The following is a 25,461-nucleotide window of genomic DNA, read 5'->3' on the forward strand; positions in this document are numbered from 1 at the left end:
GAGGTATATTTCTGGATAAGACTCCTGCATGCTGTGGAGCTTGAGGGAAAAGGTTGGAATCAAACCCTACTGAGCCCGCAGGGCAGGGCAAGGGGGAGAAGCCCAAAGGATATTCAAAGTTGTCTTCACCAGGTTTGACATTCTCCTGTAGGCAGCAACGAGAGGAGACCAGAGCATAACCTTGTGTGCTACCTGTCTGTGCTGCAACAAGAAAAGCACCCTGGATTGTATATTTTAAACATAAATCAAACAGCTCCCTGCCCACCAGCTCTGCCCAAGTCAAAATGAAGGCACTTTGTTTCCTTACGTACCTACGGCAGTTGCTGCGTAACAGCTCCCGTGTCTTCCCCTCTGAAATGCAATATTGCAGCTTGCCATACTTGGCGTTGGATGATGTGCCTAACCCCTTGATTTAAACAACGATCAGGGTGTAATTAGCTTTGTCAGCAATATTCTGGTGTGAGCTGTTACAAGAAATGGTACTGAACATCTTACCTGTGCTAAAGTCTTTCTCAGCTGCTCTGACCCTCCCGCCCAACACTTCTGTTGTCTGTAGAAGAAAAGTTTATTCAACAAGTAATGTATGCTTTTATGTGTGTGTATATATAACTAATACATAGACATACTTGATTCTGCACTTTTTAAAAACTTTTCTGTGCTTTTTTTGTTCTGTACCATTTAGCTTATTTCAGCGTGGCATTCTGTGGTACTGAATAGTGTCTGCATCTGTTTTAGATTTTTGTAGTGTTTTTACATTTTTAGGTGAAAGCTGCTGAGGGCCTATATAGATTATTTGTCATGCATATGAGCATGTTATGCAGGCTTACTTTATTCTGTCTCCATGAGTCTTGCTTTGAGTGTTTTCTGTCTTTCATCTGCTTTTTGTGCTATGGGTTAAATCACCTACTTGATGCTTTTGTTTTGGTTCTGCGGACAGATGACTCCCAAACTCTGAGACCTTCTGTGATTTCCCTGTGAACATTGTCATTATTAATACCATGACATGTTTTTACAAGCACTTACTGTGCTTCATCTCTCTGAGCAAAATTCAGTTTAAATACTCTTGGAGATCAAGTACAATGTTTTGTTGATATTGCTACAATGGATTTTCATTCTTATTTCACTGAATCGATACGTTTTTGCCCAATGATAATACTGAGGTCTTCAAATATTGTGTCAGATACTTTTGTTTCAGTAATTTTTGAGAGTGTTTTGGCCAACAAACGGGAGCCCTTGCTGTTTTGAATATTAATAACTTTGCACATAACTCATAGTTATCTGTCACATTGTGAAAATGCTTGTTGGTAGATTCTGAGGAGAAATGGTGTGAAGGACCTAAGGAGACAATTTCTTAGAACCCGTAATGATGGTGAAATTTTGGTTTAGCCTGACCTCTACTGGGTGAGTCTTGGACTTGACCCTTCTTCTCTGTGCCCGTCCAACCCAGCACTGCTCTCCCTTTCTGTTGACAATGACTTGCCCATGACCTGAAATTCAGGTCTTGGCTCTGCAAGCACAGAGACTTCACCAAAGTTCACATGCCTGGTGTGCAGCTGAAGAGAAGATGCTGGTTTATTCTTATTGTACTTATTTATTTGTATTGCAGTTGCGCTTAAGGTGTACCCATTGTGCTGGGCACAGAAAAGAAAGGATTGCAAATACCTTGAAGCCTTAAGATCTAAACAATGTACTCAGAGAAGATGCAAAATATATGCAGTGTAAAATATTACTCTACATTTTATACTTGCAGTAAATTTTGTCATTGAAATAATAATGCAGCAAAGAAGAATCCAGATTATTAAGTATAGTTTGCATGAGAGACCTCACTTTGGAATTTGGGGAGTGTAGAATAAATCATCTTGTGGGAGCTTTTATTCTCTTTTTTTTTTTGCAGCAGCAGCAGCAGAGCCATCCTTGTAGTTATGGGCAAAACAGCTGAGTTTAAAACCACCTCCATAAATGACACATAAACTGAATTGACTTTTGTTTAAAAAATTATCAACAAGGAAAAAGAGAAGGTGTGATTCCTAACTATATGTCATTCAACCATTATCTGATGATGAGAACCTGTGTGTGTGAGAGGGTGTATATATATAAATGGAGAAAACTGGGAACATAAACAGAGCCCCTCTATTCTGAAATGCATAGTCCTGTCAGCAGTAAGGATGTAGTATATTTTTTTAGCATTTAGGTCACCTCTCTCTGGTGGTTTGGTGCTAAAGTCTGTTCTCCCAAGTTAATGGGAAAGCAAAAGGCAAAAATTGGGAATTGCCTTGCCTGCCTCCAAATCACTGTGGCTACCAGAATACCCAGAATTTTCTTAACCACAATGGCTGATGAAGTTCTCCGTGACGCCTGCAAGGCTAGACTCAGTAATGTTTGCCTGGAGGACGCTCAAGACGTGGCTGGGTTACAGACCTGCTACCTGTCATCACCGAGTCTGGGAAAAGGGAAAAAATGGAAATGTGGGGTACCATATTCTCACATGTCAGCTCGACTGTGAGCAGCGCTGTAAGGGAAATGGTGTGCATATGCTGTTGTGGCACATGTTCAATATGGATCACTGTGCTAGGTGATGGGGACGTAAGTGATACTTGGTTTATGGGCTTTTAAGGAACTTTGAGAACTCATTAAAAGCCGTGACTGTAACTTGCTGATCTTTTTTTCTTTTCTGAGCGCTGACACCCATAGACTGTGAAACCAGCCCAGTTTGTTAACAAGCAAAAGAACTGGAAAAAAACCCAAACCTTAATAAAACTTTAAAGGTCATTCTAGCTGCTTGTACTCAGCTGTATTGTGCTTTAAATATGTAAAATAAAGGATGTCCTAGTGCATGGCAAAACAGGGCTTCTCATTTCTAACTAAGCTTATTCTCCTTATGTGGGGGGTACGGGCCTTGGTATGAGAAGGATACAGTTCATGGTAGTAAAGTGTAATACCTAGTTATGTATTCACAGGAGATGTTATTTGTTGCCTGTGTAACTGAATGTATAGCAAGAAATGGAAGAGATTGGTAACCCATGGAGGCAACCACTGGAAAATTACTACTACCTAGGGTCTCGTAAACTGTCTTGAGCTGCTGCTTAATGAAGAGTTCTCAGGTGATACATGCCTAGATTGGGAGAGATTATGGGTGGATATTAACAGGATGTTGAGCTAATCACTGACACAGAGCTGGTTCGCCTTCTTTCTTTACTTTGAACCTTAATTATATCCTGAGAATGGAGAGTGAACCAAGAAAGAAAAAAAAGAATCTCAAAACAACAACAACAAAACCTAACTCAGGAGTTCTTGGGAATCAATTTTGGACTAGCAGGTCATGGGGATGAAGTGGGGGAGCTGCTGCCTGGAAGGTATTCCAATTTCTGCTGTCACCTGGATAGAAATCCTTCGGAGGCTGTGTGTTCTACCCTACTTCCAGTCCTGCTGTCCCCCAGGCCTGCAGTCCAGCCCTGCAGTCAAACAGATGTTTGAAAAATTTGTTCGGGATGTTCAGCCAGTTTAGTGGTGTGGGCCAGCCATGGGCTTCTACCATGGTTTTCATGCGTCACCCCCAAAGAGCCATCCTTTCATTTCCCATGGTCAAGTCAAGAGCTTGTTAGTTTTGTCTGTTTGTTCTGGGTAGCTGATGTCACCATCATGCTGATGTTTGCTTATAAGTTCCCCTGATCATAATTTGTCCAGTTTTTCTTTGGATGAAAAGCATTTTCCAGACACCTTCCCCTTCAAATGCCAGGGCTTCATAAAAGACGGTGTCAGAATCTGGTGGGAACCTCCTCAGTATAGGTATCTCTCACTTTCTTTTTTTTAATCTTCTGGCTTAAATTTTTAAAAATTACATCAATTTCCCTAATGCTGTAGGTGTTTTTTCTCTCAGGAATTTAAAAACTGCCAGTTTATCTTTTTTTCTTCATAAATCTTTAGATCTCTGCCCCCCTCTTTCTTCATCTTCCGTCTGGAAGAGTATTTCCCCTTTCTTATTATCTCCTGTGTGCTCTTTTGCTCCCCCCAGTTTGCCATCAGCCCTCCCCCCATCCTTTCAGGCAGGATCTAGTACACTTCTAATCACACACACTTTTTATCCTCTTGTGGAATTGTAAGCAAAGCCTTTCTGATCTCTGTGTGTGTTCTGGAGCAGAACATGCCAGGATCAGGATGGTGAGGCTGAGAGCAAAATCACTGAAGCAATGAATGAGAGTTGTCTTGAAAGCAAAAAGTTAACTTTGCAATTCACTATCTTCTTATGAAAGCTATGAAGTTCTTTGTATGTTTAAAGTAGAAGTTAATTTGAAGAGAGAAGGTACTAGGATGAGAGTTTTAAGTGCATTGTTCGAGCATATTTAAGTCTTTTGGAGTCTGGCATTTGTCATATCAAAACCTTTAACATGTCTTTTGGGGGTTTATTTTGGTTGGTGGTTTCTTTGCTTTTTCAAAGGGATGCTGGAGGAGTAGTCAGAGAATCGGGATAATGGCTTTAACAAACGGAAATCGTTTGTGTGAATAACTCCACAAGCAGCTCCTCATTCAAGCATAATTAGAAACACATTTTAAATCACTTTCACCCATACAGTTTTGTGTGCACTCTTGGATTTGTAATAGAAGGTACAAAAATAACACCAAAGAAGAAGGATTATCTTCTGAAGAGTCTGTATGGCTTCATCCATGGTATTTCTGAAAGATCATAATTTATTTCCCACCCTCCAGCATGGTCAGAATCTACTTGCATCTTTGTGGCAGCTCCCTACAAGGTATGAGATCCAGTTAGATAAAGTAGAAGTTCAGGATGAATTTTCTACTTAAAATCCTTTCTGCCTCTTAAAGTTTGGCTGTGTCTTAGTTTCCTGCACTTTCAAAAAGTTGGTACAACTTTTTAATGGACATTTTATTTTTTTCAACTAATAGCTGGTTAATGGATTGCCGTGACTGTTACAAGAATGATGCATCCAGTACAACAGAGGCATGGGGACATTCCCAGTGGTATGTCTACCTCATTTTGTGAGACACTATCCATCATTAAATTTCCATTTAAAACAGTTGGTGTTAGGTGCTGATCTTTGTGGGAGGCAATAGGAATGTCATAGGACTTTCTCATTTACATCTTGGTAATAGATAGTTAATATTAAATGATGCTATTAAGGATCTGGGCTCCAATAAGAGATAGTAGCAAGACTTACAAATAGTCTATATTTCTGACCACAGAGCTCAGCTAGAAGATCATAGAGATGACAGACAAATCCCTGAATGTTGTGTCCAGGTTTCAAGAACCTGTCCACCAGTTAGAACCTCTTTTCACAATGCTTTTTTTATTATTGCTGTTTCGTATGTTCACCAGCAGTAAGAAAATGCCAACTTTTCATGGGCTTTGAGTGTTGAGCTTTAAGGGAAAACCGAAGTAGATCTTTAAAGTAGTCTTGGAGTTTTTGCTATGCAGCAGCCATAACTTGTTTTTCTGGAGTATTTTTTAATGCGTTAGAAATTGGTGACACAGAATGTTTTCTTAGTATGATTCGTTCACTTGTAGAAAGGTTACACTTTCTCATCCCTTGAACATCAAAGTAGGAACAAACTGAGGGGTAGCAGTCCTTTCCTACAGAAATGCTTGGTTAGGCACTCCAGATCTTATTCCCAGGAGCAAATTGTCTGCTCCCAAGACTCCTGCCTCACTCACTCAAGTTGCTTCATCTGCAGCCTTTTACCAGGTCCCAGCCTGACCAGAAAAACCCTGCTAGCTCCATATTCTTCCAGTGGGATCATGCTCTTCCAGCAGCAAGCCCAGGCTGCTAAGCTTGACAGTGTCCTGAGCTGATAAGCAACTCACAAGGTGGGGAGGATGAAATCATGCTCTAGACAACATCGCTGTTCTGGTTCCTTTGCTTGGGGCCTCTCTCTATCATTTGAGAATCAAGATTTGAAATTAAAAATAAACATTTCCAAAGCAGTCCTGCTGCCCTGCAGGGTTTTGTCTTAATGCTTACTCCTTTGTAGCCTGTCTTCTAGGTATTCTGCTTTTCCAGCTAGCACTGTTCCCACAGCTGCCTTCTGGTAGGGGCCTGAATCTGAAAACACATGCACTTGGGGCTTTAGAGTCCCATCTCTCGCTACTGCTGCAGATGGCTGCTAAACCTTTTCACAAATGGCTCTAGATCCATTTTAAAACTAGATGGTGTCCCTACTGTAAGAAGGCTGTGCTGATACCACACTGCTGTCATGGATGGCAATCTTGGTCTCCTGTCTGAATTTTCTATTTTCTGAAACAATGCTGTTTTCTGGGTGACGCATGGTGAGCATCTCCCCTAGTGCTGGCTGTCTTGGTTCCTTACTGTCTGTTCTGCCCAAAAACATAGCTTGGCATAAAGAGTGGTAAACTTCTGTCGTGCAAAATGAGGTGTTTTTTAAGGTTTACATTTTAGATTAGAAGAAGAATTATTGTGACAGTCATTACATTAGATGCTGACTAAGTCTTTGGAAATAAGCTGTTATGTAGTTTATCAGCTGTTTCCTTTTGGTTTCTTTTCAGTTTGTTTTCTCTGTCTCAGACTTAAAATATACCTGCTTTCTTTTTGAAACACTTCTTCAAGCCCTTTTTATTTTTTTTTAATGCATTAAGTGCTTAATGCCCTCAATCTGCATGAAAATGTTTTGTATATAACTCTAAAAGCTCCCTTAGGACTGTAGTTTTTTTTAAAATGGAACAATTTAAACATTTTCCACACAAATGGGCACTTGGGGCAAATGTCATTATGAAGACTGTAAGAATATTTGTTAGATATTTTAACCTTTTTTTTTTTTTTAAGACCTGCCTCCCCAGTCACAGTGGAAATTACAAGTCAAATAGAGTCAGCATGATTTCTGTTACTGGCAGAGAAGGAAAGAGTTTGTAAGGCTGGGAAGTTAATAAGAAACAATAGACGGTCTTCTCTGCTTCAGTCAACATGGTGCAGGTGTTGAGGCTGATGTAATGGTGTTGCTGCTTTCCTACTCTGAGTTGTACATACATATTTATAAACACATGCAAATCAATCAAGTATTGCATTTGCAAGATAAATTAACAAAACAGGGACTGAGATGCAGAACAAGGCAAAAATGCTTCAAGTTCAAATCCTGCTCAGACTGAATGAAACTTTTCATTTGAAACTAATGTGTTAAGATTCTCCAGTTTCACATGAGGAAATATATTATACTGGATATTCTTGTAAGGACATGTATTGAAACTCACGTTTTAAGACTTGAGGCTTACATATGGCTGACTAGTAGACAGAAGCTCAATTTTTGTGGAGGTTTTGAATTCTGAGGAAATTGTTTTCTGATTCGAAACAGAGCTCCAAAGTAGTCAGATTTCATGTGGGAGAAAATCCTGAACCCGGTATTTTTAGATCAGGTGAAATACTTAATTCCAGCAAGATCAGACTGTTTTGTTTCAAATTTGATTCATTAAATGTTTTAAATATTATTCTACCTAATGCAGCCTTTCAGAATAAACTGATTTGAAGAGAAAGAAACATTTCATGCAGGAATGCAGTAACAGGAAGTTCTGATATTTGTCAAAATATTTCTCCCTCTCTCTAAAATTAATATTTTATATTAACTATATGGTTTTCTGATACAGTTTAATCAATGGAATTATATTCTACAATTGGTAGGATGTCATTCATGTGAAGCCATTCTTTCTGAGTGAGTGTCATCTGTGTTTTGAGGAGATACTCCAGCAGTGGGTGGAGAAATGCAGGGCTCTGCCCGTCTCCTGCATGTCGTTTTCCACTGGAATGGTTGGTATCTCATGTCTGATAGACCATATTCCTTGGGAAACTCAGTTATCGCTGGTGATAGTTTATTAACAGATCCTTGGTACTACTGATGAAAATGGGTACGTGCTGTCTCTGTTAGAACAGCACTATTTTTAAACACATTCTTGGAATGTGCGCTTGCCACTTATATCCTTGTTTATTGCAGCAATGTGTCCTTACTTTGTTCAAGTCTTGATGGTGTATTGGATATGACAAACTCTGCTTGCTTTTGCAAAACTTGCCCTTTGTTGGTAAAACCAGTGCTGGTAGACCTGAACCCAGATGCCACTAAAACACACACAATTTAGTAAGCCTTTTTAAAGCCCTTTGAAAATTCCATCTGTCACGTGGACTTGGTGTCAGGGTGCTGACTGTGCCAGTCATTTTTGTGGTGAGTGGCCATATTACAATGCAGTTTAATGATAACTGAGCAGTTCTTACATACAACGAGTGGCCCCCAGAGCAGGAGGACCTGCTTCTCCATACCTGCATTGCCTGTGGGCTACTGCCTCCTACTTTGCTCTGAGATGTGGCCTCCTCTGTCCTAACAGTGCACCCAGTCAGGATTTGACATAAAATATTCATGTTGGGTTTGTTTGTTTGTTTGTTTTTGCAGGACTAGCCTTCTGCTGAGTTATCTCCCTAAACTAATTTATGGTCAACCGTCAGTGCTGCCTGTCCTGGGATGCACGAGGAGAGTGATGGTTAGCCTTCAGATTGGTTAGCTCTGTTGTGCAATTAGGCATCAATGAATGCTTTGGCAAATGACTTCCAGTTCCCTGTGAACAAAAGGGAAATACCACAAAATATCACCAGCATGGTGATGGATTCTTCATGGCATCTGAAGTAGCAGTGGTGACATGCAGTCAACAGCATTTTCAGTATTAGTCCAGAGGGATCTAGCTGAAAGGAGTTGATAGCAATGGCTAACAACAGTTTTCTGCTGTAGGTCAGGCTGGGATGGTCTTCTTGGGGCTTACCCAAATGCATCCTTTGGCAGTGTGGCTGAAGAAGGGCTGGGTGCAGTGAGCTGATTTTGAGCACACAGTTCAGCTTTGTTTTCTCCAGAGCTGTTGAAGAGCGTTAGGTTCTGGTTTCCCTACCAGCTTAGATGTTTTGCCTGTTAAAAGCACCTGATTTTCTTGCAAGGTTTTAAGCACAAACAAGACAATATAATTTCTAATGTATGTGTCTGACATGAGTGTTTTAAGGGCAATATAGGTATGCATGGTTCTTTTTAGTTGCCTGTTAAACCCTATCTCTCTGTTACAAATGGAAGATTTCTGGCATGGGGGAGACCATTTTGCATAAACTGTTCAGTAAGGTTTTCCAGATGCTTGGATTAAAAAAGAAAGTCTAAAATGGCCAAACATATGTCTAGGATATGCTGAGTACTAGGGACTGTATGCATGACTTCATTTTGTATAGACAGGCCAGAGCTAACTCTAACCTAGTCAGCTCTGTTAACATAAACGGTGTAATTGCTGCACCACAGTGTTCAACACAGACTGCAAAAACTATTTGAATGGTCAGGGAGTTACCCCACATGGGATGCATAAAGCTGGCCCAGGCACATTTTCATCAGTTACAGTCACAGCACTGAAAGCACCACAAATATGTCATCCTGACTGCCCCTTACTTTTGAATGAAAGCTGTTTCCCTGGTGCTTTTGAGGGAATCCTGATGATTAGCCCACAGGAATTAGGTGTGCTGAACCTGTCCTGGAGCTTCTCCTGGTGGCTAGAAGAATCCAGGTGCACTATTACCAGAGTTATTACTGGTCAGTGCAGGCCTCAAATTTGGTTCTTCCTGTAACTAATTTGCTTGATGAACATCTGTCAGTTCAGTTCTGGTCCACATTTTTGAGCCTGCATCTGAGAGAGGTGGGAAGTTGGAACAAAAGGAGTGCCTAGCCTAGTTTTATCTTTGCCATAATTCTTCTTTGTTAGCAGTGAAGGAGAAAAGAGCAAAAACATCCTGCAAGCTTCCAGCAAAAATCCAGAATTTTAGTATTTTGTCAAATCCTTTATGTGGAGGTAACAGATCATTCCAAGCTTCCAGTTAACAGAAACTACATGGAGAAAGTTAAGGAATCCATTGGTTTCAGATACTGCAGAAATATACGAGCAGCAGATTTTTCCTTATTTTCTTTAAATACAAACAAGAGATGCCAATAGAAATTATGGCTTTTGATTGTAGTCTTATCATCCTTAAGCTAGTAATCATGGCACATCTTCTATGGATTGTGCAATGTGGTTGAGCAGTTGCTAGTTTAGCTGTAAGCTATTGTCAGTCATCTTGTCCTCCCTGGTTGTTTGCCAGGTTCCTCCTCCTGTACTTGAGGAAAAAGGGAATCATTAATGTTAATAACTGAAGGTATATGGTTGGTCCCAAAGCCAAATACTAAAACTGATAAAATCATTATAAGCCTGTTTTGTTGTTTTTTTTTCCTCCAAAGGAACCTTTTAAATAGAAGTAATTGATACATATGTAAAACTGAAGATCACAAGGAGGAAGTGATCTCATGCTTCCATGGCCTCATAGATTGTATCTGAAGCATGTTGGCTCTGTCTGAACTAGGCTGTGGACTCCTTGGGGCAGGGCTGGTGTTCTTCCAGATCTTGTGAAATGCCAGACACTGCTGATGTTGCCTGGTAAAGAGCCACTTCCTTATACCCCACTTGCATAGGAAGTGATGGGTTTCAGTGACATTAGTGAAAGAAACACAATTGCCAGCATTTAAAGGTCTCAAAGGTTAATGGCAAATGGGGGAGACAAACCAATACTATGAGAAGTCAATGTATTGGCAAGAAAATGCTTTGGACACAATATGGTGGTATGCCTCTTTAAAAACCTTTGCATGGTCCTGTCTTGTAGCTTCTATGCTGAGCTTTGGCCTGTTTTTTCCTGTATGCCAGAGGTTGCATAACCATAGGAATTGCCTCCTGTTGCTTTTTTATACTGCCTGGCATAGGGAAGTAGGATTTATAGAGGGGCTTGGGGTTTTTTTGTCACTCTTTTGGCTATTTATTTAGCATGAAAGGGCTATGCCAGTGCTCTTGTGGATTTCTTGTGGATTTCCAGTGTGTAGTTGCAGAGCGGGGGAGATCTAGCACTTGTGCTGCCATGCAGCAGTTCTCAGTCTTGCTCAGAGTGGTGGCAGTCACCTTTCAAAATTGCTGTTACTCTGCCACGTTACCTTATCTTTTTTTCCATTGCTCAAGCACAAAGTTTCTAGCTCCAGTAATGGATTGCGTGTCAAAGTCTGGAATAAAAGCATTTGTGCAGCTTCTTTAAGTAATTCAAACGATGAGTGAGCTCATAAAGGGAAGAACATTGAAATTCAGGCTGAATCAGTGGTTAATTGGCTGCTAGTCTGATCTCGGCTTCCCTTGTGCCTGAGCACAGGAGGAGGATGAGGTCATGGTGCTGAATTCTTGACCGCAGCATGCTGCAGACCTCCCGTGTCTTACCGGGGCTTGCATCAGCTGCATCTCAAACACCCAGTTACTGTGACACAAATACTGCTTTAGCTTTCTCCTAAACATCTATAAGCTTGGTGTGGTTAGGCTGTATGTGTCTCTGATGCCTGTGAATCTTGAGACACACCAGCCCTAAAAGCCAAGATGCTCACTAACACTTGCGAAAAACACTTTCGGCCCAAGTTCAGAGCAAAATTCGTCCTCAGGATCCACAGCAAGGCACCTTCGTTACCCCCTGATTTGCCTTGGCAAACTAATTCTCCTGCTTGCTTTTGATGCTGCCTTTTTAAGCTCTGTGATTTGATGTACAGCTTTTGTTTTCAGCATGTATTCTGGCCACTGTTTTTACAAAGCTTGTTTGCATCTTAGAAACTCCAGCATCTATTCAAGGTAGAGGTAGCAGGTCTTTTTACCCTTCTTGTGCAAAAACATTTCCTTTATGTTTGTCTTTTCAGATGATAAGTTCTTTTTAAAAAGATGGAAAATTGGCCTAAGTGTCTGTACAAGTGTAGATTCTACCTCAGTAGCAGCCAGAGAGGAGTATTTTGCTATGGTCATTCGTTTTACATTCGTAAACTTTAAAAACAAAACAACAAAAACCCTGGATCAATTATGAAGCCAGGTTGAGTTAAAAAGTTGCATGCAATACTTGAAGCATGTAGCCTTTTGAAGAAGGGGGTGGATTTCCTTGCGGTGACAGCTCAGATTTACTTCTGGCATCAGCAGCACACATCCTGTGGTGCCACCACCCTCGGGGAGGCAGGGGGGGTTTTGTGCCTCTACCGCTTTTGGAGTACCAGGGCCCTGCTGCACCCTCGCTTGAGGTGGGAAGGATTCTTGTGAGGACAGTGCTGACACAGGAGTTGGAAATCTGCTTTACCACCATGTAAAATCCCCAGCCTCACACAAAAGCACAAAGAAACCCCACAACCCCAAACCCAAAGAAACCAATCAACAAAATCTTATTTTTGTTTCTGAGCTCCCCTGGGCTGGGACCCGGGCAGCTCTGAGGCTGCAGCAGCACAAAGAGGTGCGTGTCCTGTGCGACAAATGGCGCCCAAATGGCGGCGGTTTGGGCAGCCTTCGCTGGAAGGAAAATGCTGCCCCTGTTTGTGGTTGAAAAGGTGACAATGCATAGTGCAAAGCTGTGGGTAAGGGTAACGTCGCATCTCCGAACTAGGCGGATATCGCCTTTCTCCGCTGCTCTGGGCGCCCTGAGCCGCCGCCGGCTTCCCTGGCGCTGCGGGCGGGGGATGTGGTGCTGGGCCCCGCACGTTGCCGCCACGCGCTGCCATGGCGACGGGCGGCCGTGCCCCCGCGCGGGGCATGCCGGGACGGGGCGGGGCGGCCGCGCCTCAGCGCCGCCGGGAGGGGCCGCTGCTGAGGTACGGCCGGTGAGGGGCCGCGCCGCCGGGCCGGGGGCAGCGCTTCTTCCCCGCTTGAGTCGGTCACCCGCTTTGCTGCACAATGAAACCTCCGCCAGCAGCGCGGGGCGGTGGCGGCCGCGCTGCGCGCTCCGCCGGCCGGCGCACAGGGGTCGGTCGGTGCGGCGGGCGGGCCGGTGGTGCCGCTCCTCACCCGGGTGTAAGGGCGGACGGGGCCTTGCCTTTGTATTCGGGGTTAGCGCGGGGGTGTCGGCGGCTGAAGGCGCGTTGTGCTGTAGCAGGCTGCCGGGAAATCGCCGTTCTAGTGCAGGCCGTGTGCTTTCCGTGCAGGTGCAGACACGGGCGGGCAGACCCGGCCGTGGCGGGAATGACTATTAGCTGAATTCAGCCCCTGTTTACGGGCCTAGAAAGCTGTGGAGTTTAGTGGAAAAACTAGTAAATCTGGTGTCTCTGAGCACTCCTTTCGGGATTCTTTATTGCTGTGCTGGAGGGCAAAGAAACAAATATGTTTTTAAATAGATTATGAAATTTCAAAGCATATGTAAAACACTGTGAAACATCAGGATGTCTGTGTTATTTTTTCTTAAAGCTTTTAACAGTCATCCAGCTGCAAAACAGAGATCTAAATTTTCCAGACCCGTGGCAGAGACTACTTGGTCAGCTTCTGCAAGGTTGTCCAATGTTTTCTTCCAGTCCTAGAATGGACACTGGTATTAGTGCCTTTGCTCATAATGCTGGAAGCCTTTTTCCAGCTGCGGAAAGCTGCAAGTATGCCCTTACTCAAAATTTTCGTGAAGTGGCAGGATGGCTCTCACACTGTACAAATGCTTTATGGTTGCATCACAGCTCAGGTTGCAAATTACAAAGCAGGATGGTTTAGGATTTTTTAGGTCTTAATCTTAAAATCTGGGCCAGTCCCTGACAGATAAATTATGCATGCATAATACACCTGATGTGTTGGACCTGCTGCACACGCAGGATGAGTCTATATGCATGCAGAAGCTAGTTTCCAGACATCAGGCAGCCTAAGGTGCCAGGCATCTGGAAAAGTGGGCAATTACTTCAAAAATATGGGAAAAGTGTTTTCATGTGCAAGCATGCATGTGGCCTAGGATTTCTGTGAGTACTGCAGTAAGTCTGTTCTTGTCTGCTATCATTCTTCTTTTCATTCCCCCTTCCTCTGTTGGGCTTATAACTCCCTTTAAAAGCTGAAACCAAATTCAGTTTGTGCTCTGGATAGTTGCATGGAAGCCTTGGTGGTTCCATGAGGAGTGAGAAAGTGTTCATCAGGTGATTGGATTTGTGCTACTTTTTATTTGCTCCGTGGTGAGGAAGTGGGGAAATAAAGATTTTGGAATGGTTTCAAACAGGTTCTGGAGTTCTGTATTTTACAAAACTTTTAAACACTGGGGAGTAAACGAGATAGTGTTGAAAAAAACAAACCACTAGAAGTGGAATGAAATTATTTGTACAAGCATTTTGTTCTAACAGTAATGTTTGCAGTACAGCTTCCTATGACTGCAAGTATATTTTGCAGGGAAGGTTCTTCTAAATAATCACCGTTTCTTGCATTTTGAACAAGTATTTAAAGCACCGTAACTTACGAGTATGTTTTTCACTATTTCTAAGGAACACAGCCTCCTAGTTCGGAATCATTTTTGTAAATCCTTGTCTGAGCAATAAGGTGGGCTAAGGCAAGATGTTTTCAGACTTCCTTTTCTGTTTTTTTTTTTGTCAATTTCTGGAACTTATTGCCAGCTTTGCACATCTGTGAATAAACTAAGGAGCAGACAATTTGAAGAGAGTGCTCTCACTGCTGCCTGCACTTGCAAAATCAAATGACTGAGGAGTCAAAAGATATGGAAGTTGTTTCAGGCTTCATCTCCCATGTAATAGCTCAGGAGGCAGCCTGCAGTTCACCCTGTTACTTGGGAGCTGTCAAAGAAAGCAATATCTTATTTTACAGTGTTATTGAAAAAGGGGTGCATGCCAGACAAAGACAATTTCCAACCCATTTATTTTCAGCTTTCTTCTGATTCCCATTTTTTAAAGTAAAACCCATCTTCCTGACAGACCAGCTTCTTAGTTCCCTTAATCCTGCAGCAAAGTGATAATCCTTTATTTGTGACCTCATAGGCTGTTGCTATGGAGAGCACTGTGAGATCACAAAGCCAGCACTGTGACTTCACTGTTGGTGGAGGCCGTGGCTGAAGGAGATCTTGCTTTTGGGAGGCCTGGGGGAGAGTTGATGTACTTCTGATGTTCTGCAAGTGCTTCCTAAGCAGCAGGATCTGGCAAGCAGGCTTGCATAATGTCTGTCTGCGTAGGTGATGAATGATACAGTCAGAGGCTGTGTGTGAGGGGAAAATTTGTGGTGATTATGTTTGGCAAGGTTACTCCTGCCCTTGAAAGAAGTTATGTTATCAGGAGGAAAATGTCAGTGGGAAGTTACATGAGGCTTTCACATCCTCAGTCTCCAAAGATACGAGCAAATTACTCTCAATATCAGAATTATTTTCTCTAAAACCTCACTCTGTATCTCTCTTTTCTTTTTCTTCATCTTAATATAATTTTGTCAGACCCAAAACTTTTCTTGGAAACACTAATTACATAAAAACTTCATCAAATAAAGTTTGTCAAAAGCAAGACAAAAGTCACATAAATCACATTCAAACCTTTATGCCCTAAATAAGATGTTTAGGCTCTCATTTATAAATGTAAATATGAAGGAGATGCATGACTTTAGGCATTGTGTACAAGACACTCAGATATTCCCAAGTAGCTTACATGCCTGAATTCTTTTAGTGTTCAAGTCTGAGCTTTTACTCCAGTTTCCAGAAATGAGTACCTAAAATTAGGCTCCTGAGTAACTGTCCTGATTTTTAGAAGTACTGAGTGTACAGCAGCACTCAATAGAGATGACATGAAGAAGGGAAGTGCAAATCTACATCAGTTTTGAAACTCAAGCTGTGACTATTAGAAACAACATATGGCAAATAGGAACCATATTTGGCTCATTTAATATCTCTGCCTTTGACCATAACAGGAAGTTTTTAGAGAAGTAGTACTTGCAACTTTAAATGTCAATTTTTATCTATTCTTCAAGTGTAAAGCTACTGGAATCCAGGAAAAATATTAGTAAAAGAAAAGAGTAATTCCTTTGTTTTAACATTCACTTTTTGAATATGTTAGGGAGCATGTGATTGAATAACAGGAAGACACATTCTCGCCTCTAAGAAAATTAGTGTTTTCTTTTTAGTATTGATCATTCTGTTTTTCATTTTCACTATCACATCACACATTAAAAAGTTCCTGCAGAGGAATTTAGCAGGATTATTCATGTAAAACTGCCCCCATTGATAAAATTTTTGGAAGCTGTATAAGGCAAATCAGGTTAAAAAATAGGTTCTTATTCCAAAATAAATGAGGATTTGCATAGATATCATTACACCAAGATAACTCTGGCAGTAAATTAATCTTTTAGACCAAAACTGTGAGGCCAGTTTCCATCTTGTGACTGTTACACAGGTGGTCCCCAAATTGTATTTAGAGGGTATATCAAACTAGATGCTGTCAAACAAATCTAGGGTGCATTAACTCAATTAAATGTAGTGCCAGAATTAAAATAAAATACCACAATTAAATGAGAAAAATCACAAGCCTCAAGTGTGGAGGCCTTGCAGACCTCACATGGTATGCAGGATGCACTTTGTGAAGTCCCACATTTTCCAGTTCTTGTGGATTACACCTTCTTTCTATGAAACTACGTGTGTTTGTGTTTTGAAGAGCTTCTCATAAAGCAGCAGAACACTTCTAAAGACAGCGTTGGTGATGACATGCTTAACTGCGTTCACATGTTGTGTTTCAAACTGCCCAAACCATTAGTGTGCTCCCTCAGTGGAGTGGTGTTGCATGTGTGCTTTATTAGCATGCACACTACTAATTCATTCTCAACTCTATTTACTGTCCTGTAAGCTCCCATCTTTCCTGTAGTTTTGATGTGTCATCATAAAAACTGAGGAGCAGCCCTTTGGAGAGGGGCTTTCTTTTTATTTGTTCTGCCTGTTGCAAGCCCTGGGAGGTCTCGTTCAAAGCCACTGGAGGATGCAGGTGCGCTTGGCCAGAGCTGGGTGTTGTGGCTCATGCCTGAGCTGCTGGGGATGCTCCCTTTGCTGCGTTGTTGGTCCTTGGGCTTAGGGTTTGGGCTACAAAGCAAGATATATTTCTTCTTTCAGGCTTTTAATTTAGAATTTGAACGGAGGCTTTTCATTGAATCCTTTGTGTGGCATGGGGTGAAGGTCAGCCTAGAAAATAAAACAAAGGCAAGCACCAAGTAGGTGCAGAGCACATGCGGGTCGGCCTTCACAAAGCAACTGTCCTTTTGTTGACATCTTTCTTCACTCATACACGCAGCCGTACCCACTTTGCTTATTCCAGCAATCCTGTAGTCTACAGCTGGAAGTGCTAATTTTATTTCATACCATTTGGTTATTATTTCTGCTTCCGTTTAGCCCTGCTAAGCATTTGGGTTCTTTTAACAAGTGTTCTTTCATCGTTAACATCACATATGCTGCATTGCCTGCTTTAGGAATCAAACAAAAATCATCTCTTTCCTCACATTTCCTTTTAACCTTTCCTGTGTTTTTTCTTACTTATATTGTTTCTTGTATTCCTCTCCAGTCTCCTGCTGCTGCTAATTCCATCTTTATAGCCTAGGTTTTTCTTTGGTAGGTTTTACATCAGCTCTTTAAGACTTAACATTTGTAGCTACCAAACAGGCAGGATGAACAGCAGAGGTGTCAAAAATGCTTTTAGGACTACTTAATCTGCTGTAGGTGTTTCCAAGGGCTGGTCTGCACAGCAGTTCCAGCCTCCCAAAGGGGGTGGCCAGGTGAGGAGAGAGGCATGCCCCATCCCTTTCACCATGTGCAATGCAGTGTGTACTGATCATCAGAAATGCTATTGAAGCAGAGAGCTTTCTCAAGCTCTGGCTCTGAGAGAGACACTTTTTACCCTTCTAAATAGGAGTTGTGTGCCCTTGGGCCCTTCAGGTCTGGGTGAGTGGAAGTACTGCCTATGGGGGGCAGCTCATTGAAAGAATATAGCAGCAACTGTAAGCCCATTTTTTTAATGGTACAGAATAAGCAATGGCAACTTAATGACAATATAAAGAATGAGTTGTTGTTTTGGTTTGGTTTTTTTTTTTCCTGTTCTAATATGCACTAAGAAAATATTATCTTGCTGTGGCGTAAAATGTGGTTGTTCAGAGGTTGGATTTATATATCCCTTATGCTTTGATCTCAGAATTTTGTTATATGTGATTTTCTTTCTGTGTCCAGTGGTTACTTGCCAGATATATTCAAGAAATTTTCCCACATCTCTTCTTCTGCCAGCCCTTTGGTTTAGCTCAGTGTAAGTTGAGATCATCATCAGCTCCTGAGATCATCTCAGGAATCTAGTCTTGATATCCCAGTTTAGGTCTCTCTGTACTAAATAAGAGGGGAAAGACACAACTATTTTTATGTGCTCTCATCTTTCAGAAAACTGGGTCATAGCGGCACTTGGGGAGCACAAGAACGTTTACGTGCTCTAGTGCTTTTTAAATGCTTGGTGAAAGTCCAAGAGAGAAGTCTTGTTGAGCTCAGTTTAGAATCCAGGGAGAAAAAAGTTTAGAATCCAGGGAGAAAAAAGAGCAGCCAGTTCTGGTCCTTGGAAAGGGTTAACAATGTTCTGCATAGCAGGGATCAATACCAAATGTTTGGGTTTTAATAGCCCTATTAGAAGTCTGAAGGATGGAATGGATAATGAAGTGGTAACCCTATCTGTCAGATCACAGTTGTTCAGGTCCATTAAGACTGCTGAGGAGGACTTCAAAAGTCGCTAGCACAGCTGAGCAATTCCGCAAAATAGTGACATCAGCAACATAGTGTAATGCATTGCAGTGAACACTGAAAAAATCATGCTCAAATATGTTAGATTTCATACTTTTTTAGGAGTGTGGTCTGTATATTGCTGGAGTCAGTGGCAAACATATTAGATGGGGGGAGTTGACAATTAAAAGTCTAAACATAAGACTGTGTAAATAAGGAGATATGTACAAGTCACGCAAGAGAGCTCTTGCTGTGGAACTGATAGTTTCATCCTTGTTTTGGATACCACATTTGTTTTTACAATTTATGCACAAGGAGATTTTCACATTTCTGAAATTTCACTTGAAAAGAGCACAAGGTAGGGAGGTGTTACTGTTGTAATAGTAGTAAAATGCCTGGTGTAGGTTTTTGTTTACTGCTTCCTGTAATAAAACAAGTGCTCAATAAAATAAAGAAGCAAAAACCAGGTGAAATGGACAGGAGGAAACATTTAATCCAGTGAGTAGTTTAGTTGCAGGAACACCTTGTTCCAGGTACTGTCATTTATTTGGGAAAGTAGTTTTTGATTGCTGATAGTCGTACTAATTGGGAGAAAAAAATGAAAATCTGCTAGTCCTTGAGGATCTCAAATGAACTGTTTCTGTCTGGAATAAGGGCATTTCCCTTTAAGATGCAGTACACACTAGTGGCAACACGTGCAGTTGGTTTTCTAATGCTGCTTCTGAAATGCTTGGCTATCATGAGAGAGGCAGCAGATTTGGTGACTGAACTGTTGTGCTGTAGCATTTCCCATGCAGCCATATTCACAGCTGATCCTCACACAGAGTAGACCAAAGGACAGAATTTGAAAGTATTTTGACCCGCTGTGGGAAAAGGACCACTTCATCCACCCCACATGGGTAAAGCATAGAGGCAGAATAACCCAGCATAGCTATTTCATGTATTAGAGTGTAAAATGTTTTAATTTTGTAAGCATTAAGTACATCTTAAGTGTATTCAAGCTATAGTGAAAACTCTGCTTTCCACCACAGGGAAAAAAATGACCCAGTAAACTCTCAACTGCTAAGTCTTTGGAGAGTCTAACCTTTTCTTTCTAAAACCACTTTGGCACTATTTTAATTGATTCCATGCCTGGCCTTTTCATCAGTTCTCTCCTAGCCAGGAAAAACTGGGCTGTTAAAGGCTGCTGCAGTACCCTGGGACCTGTGTTCAGTGTTGCGGGTTCTTATTTTAACCTGAAGTTATCTGGCAGTCATCACTATCTGTTTGAAAAGCTTTAACCACCACAGTATCATCTTTGGGATGAAAATCCTTCCACGGTTGCAGCAGTCAATTTAAATGAGAGAGGATGCACTATGTCTTTAGGTTGGATTGCTAATCATCCCTTTACCTTTCAAGAATTTTAGCTGCTGACTAGACTCTTGCTGACTATTTGCTGTAGCATCCCTGGCCATGCTGAAAATGTGTTCTAGCTAAACTGAAGAGGATAGTGAAGAACATGTGGCTAAGGGGCTGATTGTTGTGTTTCAACAGCCATGTCCTGCATTTTCAGGAGCATTTGTAAAGGAATATTTTTCTCTGCCTTTATAAAGTTTCCACCCTGAAAGAAAAACATCTGTGTTTATCATCGTTTGTTGTTGTTTGTTTGTTTGTTTGTTTTCCTTTGTTTCTCATGTGCTCACTCTCTCTTGCCAAATCTCCTCTAGTGTCAGATTTTTTTAATGCTTCTATCTTTCCTTGCATTTACTGTTTGCTGCCAGAAAACTGACAGGCTTTGTTTTTGAGGGGGTGGGGTGGTAGTGTGGTCGGCAATAATATAGCTTTAGCATTGATTGAATTAATTTAATAGTAACAGATTTCTATGCAAAAAAAAAAACCCAAACCATCAAACACTCCTCACATCCCATGGTCCTAGCTACAAAAGCTGTTAGGGAATTCTGTGGTTTAAAATATCACATAGTTCCAGTAAGCTATAATTTAAAGAAGCCTCTTGTAGTAGGCAAAATCTAAAAAGACAGTTGTTTTTACCTACTAGGCTTTTGATGGAGGGAGTTTTGTGGGTTGCCTTGTTTTTCCTGCTGGAACTTGATGGGTTCAGTCAAATGCTGTTTACTGGGTTGTAGTATTAGCAAGTGTGGCATGGGGGGGTTATGATTCTGTCCTGCATTAGCTAACACTTAAAGTATTGTTTGTTTTTCATTTTAGTTTTTGTGACTCTCATTAACATGTGACAAAGTGGAGATGCTTAAAAAATTGATAACAAATAAGGAGAATTGGATGTTCAAAGATCATTAATCATATCCACAGAACAAGCTGTTGAAGTATAGTGGGCAAGATCATGGTCTTGGGAGTCAAATCCACGAATATTTGCTTCAAACTTGTTAGTTACAGCAGCATAAAAAGGATATCTGGAACTGGTTGGTCAGTTGTGGGGTGACAGTGAACCACCGATGTTGTAGAGCTATGGAAAAAGCAAGTTTTGTTCTTGTTATCTATAGGGCAGAGTATTTTCACTGAAAGTATGAAATTGCCGATTTCCTTGTACTTGACACAGGTGAGAGGTTGGCTGGAGCACCAGAGTATGGTGCAGAGTTCTGGTTATTGCTCTTTAAAGAAAAGTTATGTAAGTTAGAGTAAATGTAGAAGAGTCCTAGGAAGATTAAAGGAGCAGGAGGGGCAGACATATGAAAGAACACTAGAAGAGTGTGCTTTTTTTCAAGCCAGTGGAAGGAGATCTGAAGGAGGGGAAGAATGTTCCCTGAAAATACATTGGGGTCTAAGCAGCAGGAGGGGAAAAAGAAAGTATTTAAGCTCCTAGACAACATTAGCAGAAAAACAGATGGGCATTACCTGTTGGGATATTGCTGAATTTAATACCCTGACCATGTTTCCTCTTGTGTTTCCTTAAGTGATTTCTTAAAGAACCAGGAGATTTGTTCAGGTGCGCCAAGTGGAACTTATTAGCATACTGCAAGTAAGTTGTTATTAGCGGAGCACTAATATGTCAAAGTTTTCTGTATGAAGAGATTTTCTGAAGAAATACAAGTGTAAATTTTTATCTTTCTGATGTTCCTTAGCCTGGTCTCTTCTGGGGCCACAGGGTTCAGGGGTTGTGTTCCCAGTCCAGTGTTCGAGTGCTTCCTGCTTTGAGAAGTTGGTTCTTGTAGAAGTAATGGTGGATAATAATGGTACAGACTATGCAGCTACAGACTATGAATGCTGAGTGCTCGTGGCTGATTTTAGCTTCTGAAATTCAGGATCCACTGAAACTGGCACAGGCTAGTGTGAGTTTTCTCATGCTCTTGATAACACCATTGCAGTGTTCTTTTTTTAACTTTTTTTTTTCTCTCCTGCCCCATTTGAGCACATTCCTTTTCTCTTTGTGAGTTTCCCTCTGTTGATGGCGAAAGGACTGTGGCAAAGGAAGGGAGTCCCAGGCCCTGGTTCGGGAGGGCCCCAGGACGCGTGTAAGCTGATGTAGAGTTTCAGAAAGGAGTCTGTCTTCAACTCCAACACAATGCATGTGCAAAGGAAGAAAATAGGATCTTCACCTCATCTGCTTTCTCATTGTGTGATCTGGAGATTGATCTCAGGCTATGCTGTATTCTGTACTGTCTATTTGGATGCATGGCGTTATGCGGTGAGAAGTACATTGTCTGTGCCATGCACTGTCGGTAAGGCAGCTTTTGTTTCAGTACCACTTTCTATCATGTGCTGGGGTGGAGATGTAGGATGGAGGATCAGAGTAGCTGCCTTGATTGGGAAGTGCATGTGGCATTTTGGCTAGGCCTTCCTCCTGAGAGGCCACACTGCAGTAACGCACTGGTGATGGCAGCACTGGTTTATCCATCCACTTCAGCTCTTTAAACATTCTCATTTACATTTTCCCTGCTGCTGGTCTCTCACTTTTGCTCTCTGCCATGCTTGAGGTATCAGGCACTTCCTGCAGTTCCTAATACTGATTAAATGGCTGTGTAATAGTGCTGTGAGCTGACGAATTTGTGTAAAGGCAGGCCTAGGTGCATGTGCACACAAGATGTATTTGCCCTCTCGGTACATGCACATGCTCAATGCATTCTAGGTGTCTAGGATGTCACACATGCAAGAGGAATTATCTCACTCAAAGAGCTTGCAGTTTTATTAGTCTGTTCAGAGTGGTCCAGCTGCTCCTGAATATGTAATTGGCATTCAAGTGCTAGAGAAATTTGTTAGGGAGAAAGGATATTTGGGTCGTGGTATTACCTGTATCTTTCTTCTGCTGGTATTTTAACCTTGGTGACAGTAGCATGATGACTGCTGCAAGACTTGTGCATGCTATTTAGCTTTCATGAATGTTGTCTGATACAGAGGAAAAGCAGATCGGAGCTCTCGTTTTCTCTTTCAGGAGGTGCCTCTTGTAGTTCACTTCTAAGCCTGCAGAAATTTTTTTCTTGCAAAGAATTTCATTCCTGTGTGAGCTTAGCAGACAAACAACCAGAGTTTCTGCAGGATGATCCTGCGGGACTCAAAACATTGCAAAAGCCAAGCTGGATTCATTAGAGGCTTTGCAGCTTATCCTGCAGCCCCAGGGAAGGCAAAACTCTTGTAAAGTTGAAGTTTTCCTGGAATTAGGTCTTTCAGGGAACACAGAAAGTGATAACTGTGTGCATAGCAAAAGCCCAGCTTTTAATGTTGAGATCTTGGCTACCATGTAACTACAGGTGTAGCAAAGTAACCAGTTTACCCTACACTTGTAAATTAGCCGTTTATAATACGGCTTTGCTGCATAACAGTTGCCATAGACCTGTAAACAAAAGTGATATTTGCTAGTTGTGTTACCCAGCTATTTACTTAGCCTCTTGAAACACATAGACCTATTTTAGGCTGGGTTCGACTCTTCACTGCCAGGGTAGTAGTAAGGCTAAGGCTTGCAGCATAGGAAGGTAGTGACCTTCGTATTTAATTCAGTCCTAAACACCTGGTGTGTTTGTTTAGGGTAGAACCTAAGAGAATTGCCTGTTCTAGCACAGCACAAGTGAGTCCTGAAGTACTGTGTTTCAGGATTTTATGGATTATGTGCTTACTGTGCTTCAAACTATTTCAGAGTGCTCAGGATACAGGAACCTTTAAATAAGTGTTCTGTGACAGCTTTCATTTTTTTGTTTGTCCCTCCCTTTCTGCATGTTGGTCTTCTCATTTTGATGATTAGATCACGACTAGAAATAGTTCTTTTGCAGTAAAGGCAATTTTAAATGTTTTGTTCTCTTAAAAGAAAATCCCCAAAGAACTAAAAATATTTCTCCGAAACAGCAGCAACTGTCTCTCATCACACAGTATTCCTACCTCCTCTTCTGTGTTTTCCTGATGCTTTAAGCGTAGCATACCTTCACCAAGCAGAGAAAAACCTAGCACTGGGAGTGAGATCCTGACACAGTGACCTCGTTCTGAGCATTACCTTCTTTGTCAGTAGCAGCAGAAGCTGAAGCAGCTCCGCTGGCTCTCAGCACTTGGAGCAGTTTGACATTTTCTGTCTGGCATGGTTTCAGGGCTCACTGTGTTTTGGAACCCAAATGGTGAATGGGGTGATGAAAAATGAGAGCTTGGAAGAACTTGTCCACTGCTTCTGATTTTTTGATAAACGGTTTGCAGCAGCACAACTTTGATCCATTGTACAGCAGAGCTGTTTATTACATGCAGGTCTGCAGCATTCTTCAGGACTGACAAAGGAGAGTAAATCTTTTTAATCAATAGAGTAAAAACTGGTAAGTGCCATGCTAAATAGTGAATAATTTAAGAAAATATTGCTCTGTGTAAGTGTGTGTGCACGCAGGTATGTCTGTGCATTTGTGGTTGTGTGTATTGGGGAACTGTGTATTACATCAGGCAGGTGTGTTAGGGGTAAATTTTTGGTCTTGAGTAGAGGGTTAAAGCTTTAACTTGTCTTTGCTAATGCATGTAAATAGCTTTCTTGTCCACTTAATGAGGAGGCTGGCTTGTTATCCTGTACAATGCAGCTAGGCACTGTTCCAGAAGCAGAGGCACTTCATTTCAAAGACAAAGAAGCCAGCGCAGACATAGGGAGAAACCTGGAACGTTGCGCTGTGGATTTTTTCAGAGCGATGACTCATTTCAGTTCACAAAGGATTCTGGGCAGGGTAGTGAGAAGTCAGGTTGGCTGATCCATTCCTATGACTTCACTTTGCAGAGAGCCAGGGAGAAGAGGAGTGACACTGCAGAATCCTGAGGCACTGCAGTGGAGAGGTGCTTTGCAAAGACTGTGAGTGCCTTCAGAACAGGGGGTGATGTCAGAATGTGATTCCAGCCGTTCCGTGGAAATAGGGCTAAAGGAGAAAGATATTTTCAAAACACTGTGTGGGAGTTATATTTGTAGTGCCCTTTAGATTCTCTACCTCCATCTCCCCTGTAATTTCTTAACCATTTATTTATTGTCCTTATGTGAGAATTGTGTAAAATCGCATTCTTTTCAGTGGACCTGCATAGATACTGCATTCTTTTTTATCTTCTGGAAGCCCGTATTTCCTGCTTTAAGAGGTGGGTGTTTAGCATATTATTGCCTAAAAGCATGCTGTTTTTCTTCTTTCAGGTCCTGTGGTGCTGACCTAATGCTGCAGCCAGCCAGCTTCCACAGTGATATAAAGCCCCAATATGCACATTGTTGTTACATCACAGCTACTTTGGATACCATACTGGAGCATGGAACCAGACCATAGGGGTTCAGGTAAGTCCCCCTTTTTAACATATTGTGTGCCAGGAATATAGATGTGGTCATTTATTAAAAGATGCATTTGAAAAATATTGTTTGAGGAAACACATTCTAAAGCACACAATATATTAAAAAAAAAAAAAAGCCCCACCCTCCTCCTTCCCAGGATAAGCAACACCACCAAAATCTCCTCAACTGAATCCTCTGGGAAAGTTCCGTGCTCCAGCAGAAACTTTT

General features: G+C 41.7%; 1 protein-coding gene across 1 annotated transcript in view; it reads left to right on the forward strand.

Annotated features, from left to right (window-relative positions):
- Window positions 1-25,461, forward strand: part of STOX2 (storkhead box 2) — a 74,404-nt gene that overhangs the window by 22,718 nt on the left and 26,225 nt on the right. The gene's annotated exons all lie outside the window — the stretch shown is intronic.

This window comes from Streptopelia decaocto, assembly GCF_964273445.1.
Source record: "Streptopelia decaocto genome assembly, chromosome: 4".
Taxonomy (NCBI): domain Eukaryota; kingdom Metazoa; phylum Chordata; class Aves; order Columbiformes; family Columbidae; genus Streptopelia; species Streptopelia decaocto.